The sequence below is a fragment of the Zalophus californianus genome, chromosome 6 (assembly GCF_009762305.2).
Source record: "Zalophus californianus isolate mZalCal1 chromosome 6, mZalCal1.pri.v2, whole genome shotgun sequence".
Classification (NCBI taxonomy): domain Eukaryota; kingdom Metazoa; phylum Chordata; class Mammalia; order Carnivora; family Otariidae; genus Zalophus; species Zalophus californianus.
Window position 1 is genome coordinate 55,554,665 of NC_045600.1, and position 19,269 is coordinate 55,573,933.

The following is a 19,269-nucleotide window of genomic DNA, read 5'->3' on the forward strand; positions in this document are numbered from 1 at the left end:
ACACCAAGTATTTGGGAGAAGGAAAAAAGAAATACGTCAAATTTAAACCAAATAAACTAGAAAAATGGCAAAACAATAGGATTAGAAGTATGAACTAGGAAAGTCTGAACATTCCCCAAGATACCATTTTTATTTTCAAATCCTATAAACATAAAAAATCATGTAATTGATGTATTTACCTGATATATCCAGTAATTAAAAAGCCCAAAGATAAGTATACAGCTGGGAATTGGTTTGGGGGTGGCGTGTAATATATTACATTATGCATCTTGTACAATCTTCATGTCCTGATTTCAATCCATGTCCCTACCTGTGATTTCTCTTTTATTTTTTAGTATGCATATTTATAAGTCGCCATAAATTCTCCTTCAAGGACACAGAGAACACATTACTCAGTAAACCAACAAATGAAGAGAAATGTCATTTCCTGCACCAGTCTCTTACTCTCCATATGCCATTGGAGATCACAGTCATGGAAAGGGTAGTTGATATTTAAGGATCAAAAGACCAGAGATTTTATTCCATCTTCTTAATTCATTAGACAAACAAATTTAATAAAATATTTGGTCATGCTGAATCCATTTGCTCATGTGCAAACATTATTATTTTAATCTCTCCCCTCTCTATGCCTCAAAGCTGCAAATATAAATCATGATAATCATGTGAAGCAATCCTGAAAAAAATCTCAGAAAACCCCATAAAGATATGGGTTATCAACATAAAAAGTAATAACTATATCTTCAGGAAGATAAAACTCAAAAAAGAAGTCAAATAGTCAGTGATGAATAATCCTGGTTTTAATTTGTATATGAATTTGCAAGATTTCCAGTTAGCCTCCTCTAAGTATTTTTAAAACCACGGGCAACGATCAAACTGAATGTAGTCAACTTACTTCTGGAGCCAGAAGAGTTCCTCACTGCTGTGAAGGAGTCAGCACTCTGCCTGGCTGCTGAAGAAGACGGACAGGGTGAAAGCATCTCCAAAGCTGATTCTGAGGATAGTGTCAGAAGGGTGCTCAGCTACTACATATCTTCCCAACACCTGGCTGAATGGTTACAGGGACTCTTCAAAGGAGACAAGCACAAAAAAAGTGTATCAAAATATGTCTATAAAGTATCTTTGAAAAATAGAGCTGCTGTTAACTGTGTGATCAATCCCAAAATATATCAGGAATATCACTAAATATAATTTGAATAGACTTGCATAATAAGGCTTTCTAACGGCCTTGATTCCAACAGCTATGTCAGTGTTCTGTTTTTCATCTTTACAAGTTTTCTTATCTCATAATTGAAGATAGTTTAAACAATCGAAAGATATATAGTTCAATTTTCTTTACATTTCAATCAATTCAACTTGCAGACTATTGTTAAAAAAATTACAAAAGTCAAGAAATGTTTAACCACCATCTACTATGTACCGGGCACATGATGATGGCCATTCAGCAGTGAATGAAGCTCATAAATCCTGCCCTCATAGCAGCAAATTGTTTTATGTTGTGATGCCTGTATTTCCTTCAAGACAGAATCTACTTATTTAAACACATCTATATCTATGGAGGAAATCCTCAGATGTGCCACTTGTATTTGAATTTCACATCAGAAGATTGCTGATTTCTACCTATTTCTGAGAGTCATGTGTTAACCTAAATAATAACTGACCTACCTCTAGGAGACACAATATTTAACTTTCTTTCCCCTAACATCTATATAATAATGCCAATTAATATTCAACCATTATCACTTCTAATGCAGAAATAGCCCGAATTTTTTAAAATGTTTTCTAATGAACAAAGGCATTGTAATTTTACTTAGGCCATGATTTATTTTATCTGCAGCAGCAAATGTGAGGAATAATATAATTCCAAAGGGTATTATTAAGAACCATATAAGATGATACAAAGACAGTTTGGATTTCGTTTACTGTTTCTGCTGTCTCCGTTTGTAAAAATGTGTGAATGATCTTATAAAGTCAAAATTTAAGAGGGTGATTATATTGTCCTGAGATGGCTGATAATTACAGTTTAAAAAAAAAGTAAAGCTACTGTTTTAAGTTTATATTGAAATTACTCAGGAATTCTAAAAATCAATGAACAGATTAAAGGTAAAGTGGAATAAAAGTAAATTATAGTTCATTTCAAATTACCTTTACAAATCTGCCAACAGATGCTATCTTTTTAAAATTTATATTTATTACAAAAGAAAGATGTGTCTTAGAGAATTAGGGAATAACTCAGATATACCACATACACACACACATGAATATAAGTCGATCATATGCCAACCATCCTGAGACAGCTATTGTTTGCCTTGTTATTTATTTCTTTCCATGAATATTTTAAACTAATTTTTATATTTAATATGCATGATAAAAATATAAGAAATACAAAAGCAAATCTCCCTCCAAAGCAAGACATATACCGTTTAGAAGAAACCAGTTTCAAATTTCATAATGTCCTCTCAGAAATACTTTATGCATATATGAATGTGAGTCTCTGTGTGTGGATTTTTATACATATATAAGATTGTACCCTATTTTGCTCTATTCCTTCTATTTCATACACCATGAAAATCACTCCTGTTTTCTATTATTAACCCTATTCATTCTATCCATGAGTATCTATTATATGCATACAATATAATCTGCTCATAATATGTCCAGGTTGAAAATTAGGAAATGTCCAGGATTTTATCATAAGATGATATAACCAATTTCCATATACACCTATGTACACATATTAGTGAATACATTTATAACAAATTCCTAGAAGTAAAATGTTTAGGTACAGAAGCCTGTTATTGAAACTCTGATTATGCTCCCTCTCTGTAGTAAAGAGATAATATAAAGCAAGAGCAAAATATTATTAATATCTCCAATTATTATACTAACAATAAAAAAGGACTGATGATCAACAGTATTTCCATGTCTTCATTTTAGCATGGAAAGCATAGTAACTGCTACAATCCTTTCTAAATTCTAATAACCCAAAGCTCTTTTTATGTACAGTTATATCATTTATTAATGATAACATTTTCCCTTTTCTTACAATACCTTTTATTAAGTACTTACTATGTGCCAGCTGCCAAAAAGCATCTATTATCTAAACCAATTCTCCCAAGAATCAAATGAAATAAATGCATATTCTTATACACTGCTATGCAAGATAGGGATAGAGGTAAGTCAACTAGCCTTGAGCAAGGTCATATAGGTAGCACCAGGCAAGGCTGGGACTCTTAATCTACGGCTAGCTCACTCCAAATCAATGCTCCTACATCTGATATTGTAAGTGAAGATTTCAGAAAGCCATTATAGGATTCTATGGTAAAGAAACACAAAGAAGGTGCTGGGGTTTTTGCTTGTTTGTTTGTTTTGCTTTTTAGTCCATATATTTTGGTCAGTGCAATGCCAAAAATAGTAGGTTTTTAATACTGCAATTCTGTAGTGCAATCTTACAAAGATGTCCTTTTCTACTTGATTATATCTTGAAACAAAACATCTTATAAGAAATTCTGATCAGTCCCTTAGTTCCAAGTTGTTGCTATGTTGGCCTTCTTCCACAGTCTTAGAAAATTTGGCAACTGTTATTGTTTATGTACATGTATTCCCAAGAAATATAGTTCTTCCTCCAACAATTATCTTGAATACCAACACTAAACTGTGAAAGAACTCAGGAAACATGGGCAAAACTCAGAAAGTTATTAGGGAATATTTTTTTCAAAATGGAGAATCATGACCCCGTCCAGATCCTAGTGGCATTTTCTTCCCCTCAAGGTCTTCACTAAGTGCTCATCAGTTGTCTGAACATATACTTTGATTCAAATCTCACTATTGATAAAGGCAGGACTTTAAAAGTCTTATGAGCCTGGACTGGAATCATAGCAATGACCATATTACTCAGTTTTCTCTCTTAAATGAAAAACAATATTACAAAAAGTTGTCATTATTTCAAGGTATCATACAACTGAAAGTACCAATCGGGAATAAAATTCATTGTAGGCATGTGATAATTTTGTTTCCCTCAGGAAGTTTTTCCTAAGGTTGCCCTAAGTTTTACCACATTGACCACTAAAGAAACCCTTGAAATATTTGAAGGTAGCAGTAACATAATCTTAAGTATTTCCTTCAAATTTAAAGATCCAGTTTGAGCAATTATGAATCCACCAAAAAGCATCATTACTTGTCTTTCTCCACCTTACCTCTAATAGTACAAAATAAATAACATGAAGGAGCCGATCTCATTAGTTTTTAATTATATCTACCTTGTGTTGAAAATGATTAAAAATTAAACATTTAGTCATCTAGATGTTTCAGTTCCATGATGCAAAAACCCAGCTGTTTTGAAATATATGATAAATAAATGAATTAGATGGTTTCACTGTAATTTAGTCAATCACTTATTTGATAATCATATAATAATATATTGTTTGGTATAATATAGCCATGATCTTAGTGGACTACTCCAAAAACGAGGGTATAATATAAGAAATACTATTTTATTAAGACAAATAACTTGAAAAAGATTTGGACCAGAAACATAGAATAAAATCAGAAATTATTTTTTGATAATGGGTTTTTGAAATGCATAAATATTCAGAGGGATTCATAAAATGCTATTATTAAAACATGCTTACCTCATCACCAGTACTGTTAAATCTAATTTAAAAATTAAATTAGAGACCCTGATTGAATATGGAAATCTATTTGTGTTATTGAATAAAGTGTACCATATACCCAGCCATAGGAAAATGTTTACAAATTATTATACACATCCAGGGTCATATGATAAATAAATTAATGCACCACTAGAACATTTGTTCCTTAATGTAAATGTCACTTTGTAAATGAGAACAACGAATCATTCCTTTCCTCTAACAGCAAGTGTTCAGCAGTTAAATGAAACATAAATCTTGGTGACCTAAAAATTTTACTACTGCATTTGTAATTTCCTGTTAACAACTCAAGAAAATAATTTTAAGTGATGCTGTGTTTCAGTAAGATACAACCCAAGGTAGAGGCTTATTTGGGAAGGGCAGGGAGAAAGTATAGACAGTTAACAGGAGGAACTGTGGTAATAGAACTGCTCTATATTTTGACTGTGTTTATATATACCCACATATGTGATAAAATTTAGGAAACGAAATGCAAATACCCACAAGTATATATAAAACTGATAACCTGAATAAGATAAGTAGATTGTCTCAATGTCAGTTCCCTGGTTGCAAAATTAGATATTGTACTACAGTTATACAAAAGGTTACCATTAGGAATAAAACTCTGCATAGGGTATATGGGATCTCTCTGAATTATTTATCTCAACTGCATGTGAATCTACATAATGGTATATCAGGTGACTTAGAGTGACCCTTAAGGGCCAATAATTTCAGGCTGCAGTCTCAGCATTCATTAATAGAAAAGGAATATCTAGAACATCAAGTTTAAGATTGCAATGAGTTGTTTGGTCCTTATCAAATCACATCTGGGTTACAGTGTGTCTCACAGAAAGAATGGGAAAAAACTTAAATCCATTGGTCAATGAAAAGGATTGAATTGCTTCTTGCTTTGGGAGCTACAGTGCATCAGTGGCATTATTGTCAGGACAGAGATTAGATTTTATACCAGGAATGTGGTATGGTAAATTATCTAACTGCTCAGTGCCCTACTGGGGTGAAGTTGAATAGAGTCTCTACCTGCTCTTAACTGATATTTTCCTTTCTTAGCTAATAATCAGAGAAAATGTAGATTTCTGGTGTTTGGGAAGTGTGAGGTGGTTTAAGAGTGGAAGAAAATGCTTAGCAATGTGGACAGGAATTCTGTGTTTTTTTTTTTTTTTTTGGTGGTGGTGGTGGTTTCTTCATTTTTATCAATGTTAAGCTCTTACCAAATGCCTAACAAATTATATTAAAAATACATCCACTTAAAATTTATAAATCTAAACAAATGCATCTATGATATAAGTAAATTGAACCCACAACAGGCATACTATATATACATATATATATATATAGTGTAGTAGAAATATCTATACAGTATATATATATTAGAAATATATTACTTTAAGCATATATGAAAAAAGTAGATATTTTTATTAAGCACACCCACATAAGTGTGTATTAGAATACTATATAAGTATATATAGTGGGATATTTTAATGTATATAGATATAGGTGGATCAAAAGAGAGAAAGAGAGTGAGAGAGAGAGAACATCTCTATAATAAGAACCCTAGAGCATATATATTTGACTAAAATCAGTGAGTTGAACATGAGGCTGTAAGTCCTGAGTAGCTACTGAGAAACTGTGATTAATTGATTTTGGAGCAATCTTAGACAACCCAAGGACCACATGAAAACTGGGAGCTGAAAACACTGCAAATATGCTGAAAAGCAAGATGGGTGTAGAAAATATCTAAAAGCACAAGGAATACTTCTTTGTGGGGATGAGGGCTGGCTTAAAACCATACTTACAACTACAGAGAAGAACTAAGAGAATGGAAGTGAGAGAAAGCACACTTATAATGAACAACTAATGGCACCTCGTGTACCCTAGATCTCCAATTGGCCTATAAACTCTTTGAGTCCCTGGAACATCATATGGATAATAGTGTGCCTCATAGCATCAACTGTGCTCACCTACATACATCGGACACTCGAGAAATACAAATTAAAGAATTTTAACTGCAAACGAAGGAAAACCATATACTAAAAAACTCAGGGAATTTTTGAAGAAAAAGTTGAAGAGGAAGTTTCTAAGGGAAAAGATGGCTTAAAAAGAGAAGAAAGTTCTAAAAGTAAAATCTGTTGATACAATTAGAAATGATTTTTGATGGTAAAGAGGTTATTGGAAGGTAAGTTAAACCATGAAGACTGCAGAGGAGAAATTCTCCATAAAGTCAGATTATAAAGTGGCAAGTATAAAACAGAAGGAAGGACGCAGAACCAAAGATGAATATAAAATAGTGTTTGCAAAATCGCTTTCAGATACATTATTTCATTAGACAGTAACCCCGCTGTCCTTAGTCTTTTATTGATCAGCATTTTAATACTGACTTGCAAGAGGACATAAGAAACAGTGCTTATTAAATCTGTGAATCTGTAACTGACACAAAACTGGGATTTAAAAATGTCTCCATAGGTTTAATGGATGGCCCAAGACTGTCAAAATGAAATATAATGGAGCCAAAGGTAAAGATGCTTAGATTAAAAAACTAAACTATTATAATGTAGGGTGAAGGATATGTCTTTAAAGGCAGTTTATATGAAATACACTTAGAGTATTAATTGTCCCCATGGTCCTAAGGGTCAATAGTTTCAGGGCTGCAATCTCAGCAATCATTAATAGAAAAGAAATACCTAGAACAAGTTTAATAGTCACAGTGAATTATTTAGTCCTTATCAAACCACATCTGAAATACAGTTTGTCTCATTCTGAATTCTTGCAAAACATGCCTAGAGACAGACTCCCAAAGAAAGCATGGCCAATCCCAACCACTACAATGAAAAACAGTTGAAAACTAAAACTGGAAATATTATCTTGGAAAAAGATTAAGAAACAGGGCAGTAAGAGGAGGGAGGAGGTGGTGTTAAAGTCAGAAACTCAGAATGAAGAATAAGAACTTCCTGGGGATTTTGTACATTAAGGAACATGCTATTTTCATAGTACTGCATTAGTATGGTCTGCCTGAGAGCTCACTGTTTCCCAATAGGTTCATTCTATATAACTATTAAAGATGATGTTCTTGCGTGGGACTTAATGTCAGAAGTGATGGCCCTGAGAATACCTTCTAATGTTAATATTTTATGAGATTGCCTCTAAGGCAAACTGACTTTCCTGGACCCCGAGAGTGTTGCTCTGTGGAGTGGCCTTTTCCAAAGTGATGAGGAAAAGAGATACGTGTGTATTACATCACTGAATTTATAAAATGATAAATATTTACGATTATAAATGAGAAAATTTACCTCAAATTCTAAGACATATCTCTAAGCAATACATTCCTACTCCAACACATATGTGTGTGTTGGGGGTGGTTAGTGTTAATTATTTTTTCAATATGTTCTAGTTTGTGATTTCGATGTTTGACCAAGAGAACTGTAACTTCCTTTATAACTTAAAATGTGTGCATTTAAATTTTACTGTAAGTGCTATTAGCTCTGTGAACTTTAAGTCTCTAAGAGCACAATTTAATTTTCTTCTTTAGGGTGATTATATGCATTAGCTAAATGAGTCTGCTAACTAACTAACCTCAGAATTGGTGTAACTAACCTCAGAATAAACTAAAACCTAATTTCAAACTTTTATGTTTTACCATTTTCAAAGCTTTTTCACACATATTATTTAGTGTGGTCTTCAAAATAGTCTTACAAAGCAGATAACACTGTTATTTGATCTCATTTCAAAGGCGCAAATATAAAAAGGCATTTGCACAAAGCCATACTGCTCTTTGGTAGGAGGTAAAAGAACAGATTATAGAATCTCTGATTCTTATAAGTCTCTTTCCATTCAACTCCATTTTAAACAACTTTAGAAAAAGTTATTCATGCACAGGAAACTTCAACCAAGTCATGTCAAGAAAGAAGAAAATTGATAGCACTATAAGGGATGTGAGCAATAAGAAATAAAATGGAAATTTAACTCATAGGAGCCTAATTGGTAAATCATTTATGCACACTTCTAATTTATTTTGCAGCTAACGGCAATGTATGTTGAAATTTATCTCAATATATCAAAAAATGAATAAACTGAAGAGAAAATGTATTTTAATATAGAAATGAAAGTTAGAGACAATTTCAAAATGTGCACGTATGCCTATTGATGTTGGCTTTAAGTTACTATTTTTGAGATTACATTATTAAAATATGTGGTTTTCTGACCTATATCAGTAACTCCACTTCTTAATTATTGAAATAATTGAATGTTAATGACACTTTAAATTAGGATAAGATTTTCTCATCTAATCAATGAAGTTCTCTTGATTCAACAGCCTTAATATCCTAGGTCTGCTTGCACCCGTTCCTCACTACCATTATCATAATTCACTATTTCACTATATTTTACCTACATTAATACAACAGCTTCATAAATGGAATTTTTGTTCCCATCTTATCACAAGACAACATATCGTCCATATCTTCACTTTGCCACGACCATAATTATCTCTATAAAATGCATATCAAATTATGTGCCATATATAAAATTCTAATATGGCATACAAGGCCCATAAGTATCTGGCTTCAAACATTCTTCATGCCCCTAAGCTCCATGCATACTAACCTGTATCTTTTCAAAGACAAACTTGAAAACTCACACTTGCAAATCCTCAAAACAACTCGCCTTTTGGATATGTGAGGCATCTGCATTGGCTGTTCCTTCAATATTCCTCTCTTCTTTGCCTAGCTAACTCCTTATCTTCCAAAATTAGCCCCAATGTTGAAGTGAGACAGAGAGGGTGGAAACACATACACACACACACACACACAGAACAAGAATGGGTCACATGATCAAATTTATATTAACAAAAAATTATTCTGGCTAATGCTGGCCAATGTGGAAGAAGAGAAACAAGTTAGGAGATGATTTCCATAGCCCAGGACACAGACAAAATTTTTAGAATAGGATGGTGGCAGAAACAAAAATGGAACTTGGTGCACATCTGTCTGCTGTTGAACCATTGCAAACATCATGCTACAAAGAGCACACCTAAAATTGTGACTCTGATACTGACTAGCTTTATGATTATGAGAAAGCTCTTTTACCTAAGCACCAAGGACCTCATCTAATATATTTTACATGAAAATTAAATGAGATCATGTAAGTGAAGAATTAACACAAAAGCTTGGAATATAGCTGCTAGTCAAAGGGGGGGATTACCTTTTAAAAAGTATCAAATAAGTTTCAGAAAAATTTTAAAAAGTAGAGGAGCATTGCAAACACCAGATGCACACTTAAAGAAGAAAATGACCCCCCAAAATTCATATGATCTAAAAACATAATGTTAACAACAATAACAACAAACCAACCAAAATATCAAAAGTTTTAGATAATTTCAACCATAAGCAAAAGGAAAAAAATAGAATGACAAAGACTTGTAGTCTGTGTGTGCTCAGACCTTAGTCCTAGACTCAACACTGAACACTCAACATTTTTTTGTTGTGGTTGTTCTTGGGCAAGTTAATTAATTTATTGCATTATTAAATACTTTAGTTATAAAGTAAGGCACTTGGACTATATAAACACAACATTTATTTTAACTTTTGAAACTGAACATTTAGATACCAAATGCTCATTTTGTGCAAGGCACTCTAATGGGCACTACCCATGAAATAACCTCACAAGGGCCTATTTGTGCAGAGTGCAAAATACAGAAAAAAAAAAAACATTCAATTTAAAAAATCACCTCTTTCCAAATGGTAGCTACACTCGCTGTGAGCAGAGCATAACATATAGACTTATCAAATCACTGTGCTGTATACATGAAATTAATATAACATTGTGTATCAACAATACTTCAATTAAAAAAATCATCTCTCCCATAAAAGTATTGAAAATATCAAAAGCTGTTCAAGCATTATTTAACCAAGGTAAGAAATTATTGAAATTACAAAAGTACTTTCATTCAAACTAATAATCTTCCTGTACTTAAAAGGGATTAATGTAAAATAAATAAATAAGGATAGGGAATACAGTTTTTGATAGCTTGATTACATGACAAATTGCAAAAAGTGAGCTTACTATTGGAAACCTTCACTTTGGATTTCTAACTACAATTCAGATTCACTTTTTAAAGATGCCATATGTAAATAGTTAATTCATGTGTTGAACTGAAGGGGAGTTTTTAAGCCAAAATGGATGGGTCTTTAGCATTATGAGTTAGTAAGTTAATTTTTCTTAGAAGGCCTCACAAAAACAACATACTTGATCAATTTTTGATAGAGTCATTAAAATTAAAGTTGCCATTTTTGTCAAAGTGATAAAAATGTCTCTCATCTAAAATGCTCAGATATTCAACTGAGTTAAGAACATTAGAACCAAGAGACTCATAAAATGTTTGGCTTCAAGATAAAAGACAATGCTATAAAATTTGGAAACATTCCCAATCTTACGCAGTAGAGTTGATGGATTCTCTTAATGATGAAGAACTTAAAAAGAAGTCTAGAGAAAGACTATAACTCTTATTTGCAAAGGAAATCTGAGAGTTAATTAAAGGACTAGAAACATATGTAAGGATAATGCAAGGTCTTACACTCTTATTAAAACATAGATAGGGATACAGGTTTCAATTTATTTTATTTTTATAGCTAATTTTTTGGCCAATTTTTGAAAAAGGTGTGTTTTTCCTTCATTGAGAATCTTTGAGTTCATTAAGATGATCTATCTCTATGAGGCTCAGACACTGTCAGACTTTTTTGCTGAGTGATTCTATCCAGTCTTTCATTTTCCTCTCAATTACAAATTGTTTTAAAAATTGTTAGTCTGAACTCTCAAAGAGGTAGTTACAGCCATTTTATTTGTGTTTTCTTCAAAAAGAAGCAACACCAACTAATTTTGTCTGCACATATTTTACTGACTGCTGACTCTGCAAGTTTATCCAATAGATGTGACTAATGGCAGATTGCCCAAAGCGAGGTACAGCCCCTTAGATTTTGTAAAAGCCACACACAGAGCAGAAATATTGTCAACATCATCGCCAGAATCTTCCCACTAAATGAGGACTGATCTGAAAATAAGGACAGGCCATGTTATTGCCGTGTCATGAAAACAAAGCAGATACTACCTGAAATGAAAAAAATAAAAGCTCCTGGGTGGCTCAGTCGGTTAAGCGGCTGCCTTTGGCTCAGGTCATAATCCCAGGGTCCTGGGATCGAGTCCCGTGTCTGGCTCCCTGCTCAGTGGGGAGCCTGCTTCTCCCTCTCTCTCTGCCTGCCTCTCTGCCTACTTGTTCTCTCTCTATATCTCTCTGCCAAATAAATAAATAAAATCTTTAAAAAAAAAAAATAACCTCCTTAAGGATGTCCTAATGTAATTTGTGTGTGATTAAAGCTAGAAGAAATTCCTAAAGAAGAATATGAGGAGAAACAAAAGTGAATGGTCCTAAATGAATTTAGGACCATTCAGATGGTTTTCTTCCAATAGACTTGTCATATTCTCAATAAATCCTAAATGCTACAATAAGTTTCTTCCAAAAAAAAAGTACTCTGAAAAAAGATCTGGGTGTTTCTTAACATGGTGTTCCTGAAAAGTAAAACTTCTTTTGATACTTCAAAAAAGCATTTAATAATCAACCCTTAAGCAAAGATGTAAGGAGGATGAATTTTTTTTTAATCTTTCTCTTTTGGCCATATGGCCTTTTTCAGTATCCATTCCTGATATGACAAGACCATAAATATCTCCAAACTATCCTGGAATATCAAATTCAGTCCCATCTGCAACTGGCCTTTCTGGAGTGAGAGAGAGTAATTGCATTTGAGATTATTGGCTACCCCCATACTTCCTGCCCCCCAACACACAAACCTCCCAAAACCAACACAATTTTCATGGTTGAAATATTTTAGTCATATTTTAGTCATACGGAGAGTAAAAGGACTTTGGCTCAGAGTCGTATATGCAGCCAAAGGCATTGACAGTATGAAGATCCATACTTTCCAGACTTCAAGTCTGAATATTTTGAAATTTTTTATTGTTGATAGTTTGTTTTTATTCTTTTTTCATTATTTTTTTACCACACCATGCTGCCTGACTTTTGCTACTTCACCTCAATTGCTGATTTGAAATTTATAGAGCATTTACCCGAATATTAAATTTTAAGGTAAAACATTACCAATAAACAGCTCACAATTTTAATTTAAAAATGGCTTTTAAGTTAATTTCCAGTATTAAGATTATATTCCTCCAGGCATGTATAAAGTCCTTAGCCTCAAACAAATGATTAATAAAAGTTTTTCACTGTGAAAAGCCAATGGATGTTCCACTTTCAATTGGAAGTGCCTTACTGTGTACAAGTATTCACATATTGCAAAGGTTTCATAAAATGCTACAATATTATAACCCTGTCCTGGAACAACATTCAAATTAAGAGTAAGATATGGAAAAAGAACTAGTAAACTGCCTGAAAACCAAATAAATAATTTTACATAAAAATGTTAATACATACAATTACCTTTTATTTATTCATGTTAACACTATATGCATATATTGCTCTGGCAAATAGTATGTTGATTTAGTCTTTTTACTGAAAACTTATCAACTATCTATTAAACTAGTACTCATATTACTCTATGGCACATATTTATACAGTTTAACAGTTTAACTATAACATGTTTTATAACTCTGAACCTCATGTAAAGGAGGAAGGTTAATAATAGAATAATCTGACAGAGGAGAATATGGTGCATCAAAATCTAAAGAGCCTTTGAAAAGTAATGACTGATTCCTATGATGGTCATTAAAAAGTCAAAAGAGTAGGAAAAAACACATGAACCCTTATTTAGTTTGTGGAGAAAGTATCACTAATCTTTTTTTTAAGAATTTTATTTATTTGAGAAAGAGAGAGCATGAGGTCAGGGAGGGCGAAGAGGAGGGAAAAAGGAAGAAGGAGAAGCAGACTCCCCACTGAGCAGGGAGCCCGATGTGGGGCTTGATCCCAGGACCCCAAGATCATGACCTGAGCCAAAGTCAGGCACTTAACCGAGTCACCCAGGTGCCCTGAAGTTCATATGTATTTACAGGGGCACATCAGGCTTCAATTTCAACATTCTAATGTCCTTATGGAAATTCATGCATGATGGATATTCTACTTATTATTTCTAGAATGTTCCTAAAAGGATATATGTGTGTTATTTGCTCTAATGCTCATTAGCAAGAATTATATTTCATATAGTATACTGCTTATTTAACAAAGATTGAGTTGCACTAAACTATTACTTAAGAAAGAGGAGTTTTGACTGATAGGAATTGGGAAGGAAAAAATGAGGTACTTTACAGAAAAGGCAAGCAATAATGAAAGTTCCATGGATTCCTTTGAATAATCAGATTTACAAAATTGGATAATTAGGAACACAGATGTTGAAAATAATAAATGAGGGAAACAAAGACTGTATTCTACTTTTGAGCTCCAAATAGGCACAGTCCTATAGCAAATAACAAGCCAAGCTATTTAAGTAATGGTTCCCATTTTGTCTAATTAATCTACTATGATCATTAATCACACTTGGTACTATATGCTTGGGTCTGTAAGAGTAAGCTTTAAAAAAATTACTAGATAAAAGCACTATCAAATAACTTATGAGAAATTTCAATGAACTGCATCATAATTTTCTATTCAGAAGAGGTTAACAATTTGAACAATAACTTTTTCCAACATTTTTCAGCCTAACATGAGAGAAAGCAAAAAATATGTAAGATTGCAGAGTTAGGAGTAAACAGTGATTATTTCAGAGAAGAAGAGCATATGTGCTCAGTATACAGGGACCTAGAAATCCTATGAAGTAGATCCATATTTCCGGGGCAATCTTCAAGGATTTTAAAAAGTAAAGCAATATGCTTCAATGGAGATTGAGAAATATTATTTGGCCAGAAACTCTCTAAAATAATTACATAGCTGTGACAATTTATAGTAATCCTAGCAAATATTAAGCAACTTCTAACAAATAGATTGGGCTGAGGGTAAGAAAGGTATAAATATAATTTTTTTCTCTCTAAAAGATGGCACAGTAACTGAGGAATTAAGGAGGACTTCTGGGTTTCCATTTTGAGCCAGCTGACTCGTTTCCATGTGTCAGGCAGCGGAAAATATCTGGTAAGAGTTAGAAGAGACAGGATGATATCTTGCTAGGCCTGACCTAACAGCCATATGATATATAGGAACGAAATTTGTGAAGCAAGATGTAGTCAAATGTCAACTGTTTCCAAACAACAGATGAAGCCATGCAAGCAAATGGGAAGCAGAAAGCATAAGGTAAAACCTTGGGTTCGAAATTAGATAAACCCTAGATTGTTATGTTGACCCTACTTCTTAATAACTATCACCTGGGGATGACGTGAACGTCTTTAAGCCTCCAGTTTTTCCATCCCTAAAATGTGAATGCTTGGACACCTGAGTGGCTCAGTCAGTTAAGCATCTGCATTTGGCCCAGGTCATGATCCTAGGGTCCTGGGATAGAGCCCAGGGGCTGGATCCCTGCTCAGCAGGGAGCCTGCTTCTCCCTCTCCTTTTGCCCCTCCGCACCCTGCTCATACTCCCACGCTCTCTCTTTCTCAAATAAATAAAATCTTAAATAAATAAATAATATAAAATGTGAATGTTAATTCTAGTGGTAATGTGATCATAAAACTTAAATGAGAGAATGAACATAAGACTCTATGCCTGACATGTAGGTGCTCCTTAAAATACTGTAACTACTGCTAAACTTGATTAGTCATACTAAACTACTAAGAAATAAGAAAGGAAAAGAACAGAGCCCCAAGGGAAAAATATCGGAGTGGTTTTCCAGCCAATATGATCAGTAAAAGTAACAATTCGGGATCATTAAGAAAAAGAATAATCTGATAGAATGCAGGAAAAAATAAGGGAATTCCGTGCTAGAAAATCTACAGGGCCTTTGAAAAGTAATAACTGATTACTGAGATATGAAATAAAAACTGCAAAGAGTAGTAAAAATGATGCTTTTACTATGGTTGTAGGGAAAAGATGAAATAAGAACTGATATGATAATCATATGGTGGGTAAACAAGATTACGTGTATAGATGAATATAATTATTGCAATATAATAAATTCCTAAGTTTAGTTTACTATGTTATATTGTATATTAATGATAATACATTCCTGAAAATATGCTTACAATTTTAAATTTCTTAACCATGTTTATTCGGATTATATCTATCCACAGCAATACAAAGTACAACTTTATAATGTTCTATAAAAAAGGGGTATGCATATTTATTACATTACACAAAGATAAAAGAAACTGATCATATTGGTCATTTTTCTGCTTAAACCATACTGTAATTTAATATGTCTTTGTACTTTTAATTAGTATAAGTCAATTCATGTGAGCTCATGAACATCATTTTTAAAGCTCAAATGTAAATTAGAATAAATTTTAGATAAAAGTGCTAGCTAATTGATAATGAAATATAATGTCTTAATTTCTTTCAAAAGCTTTTAAGTTTGTAATTCTGGTGACCTCCAAGACATACTGCAAACTTGAAAGGTTATTTCAGTTTTGCTAAATCTGACAAAGTTAGGCTTGGCTTTCAATGTTTTGAAATCATTTGAATAGGATATTTAAAAGAAATACTTTTTTTTTCTTTTAACAGAAACTGTCATTAGATTTTCTTTTTTTTCCTTATTGTATTGTGGTAAGAACACTTAACTGAGATCTACCCTCTACACAGATATTTAAGTTAAAATAGAGCATAGTTATCTATAGGGACAATGTACAGCAGATCTCCAGAATTTATTCATCTTGACTAACTGAAACTTTATCCCCATTTCCTCCTACCCCTCAGCGCCTGGCAACCACCATTGTATTCTTTGCTGCTATGAGTCTGACTATTTTAGATACCTCATATAAATGAAATCACACAGTATTTCTTCTTCTGTGACTGGTTTATTTCACTTAGTATAATGTCTTCAAGCACAATCTGTCATTTCTTATGTTGAATTTTACCAAAAACTTTTAGCAAACATTTTTGTTTATATTTTTTTTTTGGTCTGCTTTATTTGGTTTGTCTTTTGTCTTCTCTTCCAATATTATATATATTATATATATATTTTCTTCCAATATTTTTATATATAATAAAATCTTAAAGGATGAAAAGAATAAAGTTATTTAAACAATATTTGGTTTGGGGGCGCCTGGGTGGCTCAGTTGGTTAAGCGGTTGCCTTCAGCTCAGGTCATGATCCTGGAGTCCCAGGATCGGGTCCCGCATCGGGCTCCCTGCTCGGCGGGGAGTCTGCTTCTCCCTCTGACCCTCTCCCCTCTCATGCTCTCTCTCTATCTCATTCTCTCTCTAAAATAAATAAATAAAATCTTTAAAAAAAAAATAACAATATTTGGTTTGTCAGAAACAAAAGGTGTGATCAGAGAGAATGTAGGAGAATATAATGAAGTTGTATTAGAGGTAAACTGAAGGTTACAGATTACTAAGTGAATTTTATGGTGCCATGATAAAAACAGTGCTGAAGATAAAGGCTGTATGTGGGTGACCTGAAATAATAGCTCTTATGATAGTAAGATAATTTTAGCAGTGATTTCTTAAAATATACATATGCATAATGGATATAAAAATACCATGCAATATGATTACAAAAGAATGCTATAGTCTTGGGCTGCTTTCATATTTTAAAAACTCATACATTTTTTTATTTTTTTAAAGATTTTATTTATTTATTTGAGAGAGAGAGAATGAGAGATAGAGAGCCTGAGAGGGAAGAGGGTCGGAGGGAGAAGCAGACTCCCTGCTGAGCAGGGAGCCCAATGCGGGACTCGATCCCGGGACTCCAGGATCATGACCCGAGCCGAAGGCAGTCGCTCAACCAATTGAGCCACCCAGGCTCCCCAAAACTCATATATTTTTAAAGCTATCAGCTTAAGGATAATAAAGTCCTCACTCAAAACATATAAATTTTGCTGAAATGGAAAGACTTAAATAGAACAAACAAAATTATATATTTCAATACATATGTACTTAAGCTCCTTTTAAATGATTTGAGTGCCCAAAGTCAGGATAAGAGTGAAACAACCAAAAAAACACAGTCCTACAGAACGTGATCTTTTTGCTTTTCATGATGATTACTAAAGACAAAAGATTCTACTGGTTCATAATTCTGGAAGGCCAGAGGGAAAGCACTTCAGAAAAATCAGTGAAGACCCTGAATCTTTCTAGCCTGACACTCTGCAATCCAGCATTCACCTTTATCCTAAGGCTACTCCCCTTTGTGATTGTAGGATGGCTTCTGATGGCCCTTGCTTCTTCAATTCCACCTGCCACAAGGGAAGTGGCAAAAACCTCTCTCTAATCCTGAAAAGTACCCTTCAATGGCTCAACAGAGGTCACATGTCCACTCATAAAGTAGTAGTGGAATGTCAATCACTAATGTGTTTAGAGCTGAGTTTCTGAAACCCATTGTTAACAAAACAGGTAGGATTATTATGGCTGGCTTAGATTAATCAAGCCTTTGTCCCATCCCCTAAATGGTGATGCAACAGGGGAGAAGTAAGATGGATTTGAGGAAATCAACCATAATGTCTATTGCACCTGACAAGGACATCCTTTCCACAGACACGGCATGATAAATGACTAATATAAACAACTATAATTCTAGAAATAAAGCATTTTATGTTATGATTTTTAAATGTTCAATACAGGTAAGTATGTGTAAAATATAAGCTTAAGAATGGTTACAATAACTGGTACTTTTGCCTGTTTTTAGCAAAAGACACATTTCTCTGCCCTTTCTAATCCTTGTCAAACAAATCAAAGGACAAGTACATAACTTGACATTTAATAATATGGTTGGCTAATTCAATAAGCTCAATGGTCACTTGTACTAGTGATACTTAAAATTGCAAGACAGAAAAGTACATATTCTGGAATTACATTCCATAACCATCATACTGTGAACCTAGTATTTGTCAGTATTTAGCTTTAATAAAGTAGATATGCTATTTCTTTCTGACAGATGAGGAAGTGGAGGTATAAAATGGCTAAGTAACTTCTCTAAGGTCTCTGAGTTAATAAGAGACAGATCCAATTACATAGTCAGTTCTCTTAATATAAGTCCAATTATCTTTCACTATATGCATTGAAAGGTGTTTACATTGTTATCTATGCCTAATAAGATGTCAAAAGTGGATATATTCTGTCTTAGCTTTGGGAGAAGTCACAAAAGCTAAGAGCATAAAAGTGACAAGTACGCTTGTATTTCACAGTGAATGCATTTCCCCTAGGTTGCCATGCATGATTCTTGTTTCAGCCATCAGAAATTTGTCTATTACCCATATTTGGGTAAACTAAAATAAACCTATTCTTGTTTGCTAACAAGAGTTCCACATCTGATCAGTTGAAAATAGGTACTTCTGACTCATCAATGATGGAAGTATAACCTCCTTTACTTTCTATGCCCCTAGTCAGAATGGCAGCCATAAAGCCCAGATCATGAATGCAGGATCTAAAACCCATTTAGTAACTTTTGACTCATAATCCTCTCATAAGGCAAGTAAGTGGTTTGTGGCTGAAGAATGAACAGAGAGACTTCTTCTTGGAGGAATTTGTA

At 33.4% G+C, this 19,269-nt stretch overlaps 1 protein-coding gene across 7 annotated transcripts in view; it reads right to left on the reverse strand.

Annotated features, from left to right (window-relative positions):
• LRFN5 (leucine rich repeat and fibronectin type III domain containing 5) overlaps positions 1-19,269 on the reverse strand; it is a 243,369-nt gene that overhangs the window by 127,906 nt on the left and 96,194 nt on the right. For 6 of the 7 annotated variants that reach the window (XR_004820111.1, XM_035727851.1, XM_035727852.1 and 3 more), the window contains one exon: positions 893-1,064. The exons of the other annotated variant lie outside the window; for it this stretch is intronic. The gene's annotated coding sequence lies outside the window, so the exon portion shown is untranslated. The remainder of the gene's footprint in view (positions 1-892; positions 1,065-19,269) is intronic. 7 annotated transcript variants of the gene reach the window in all.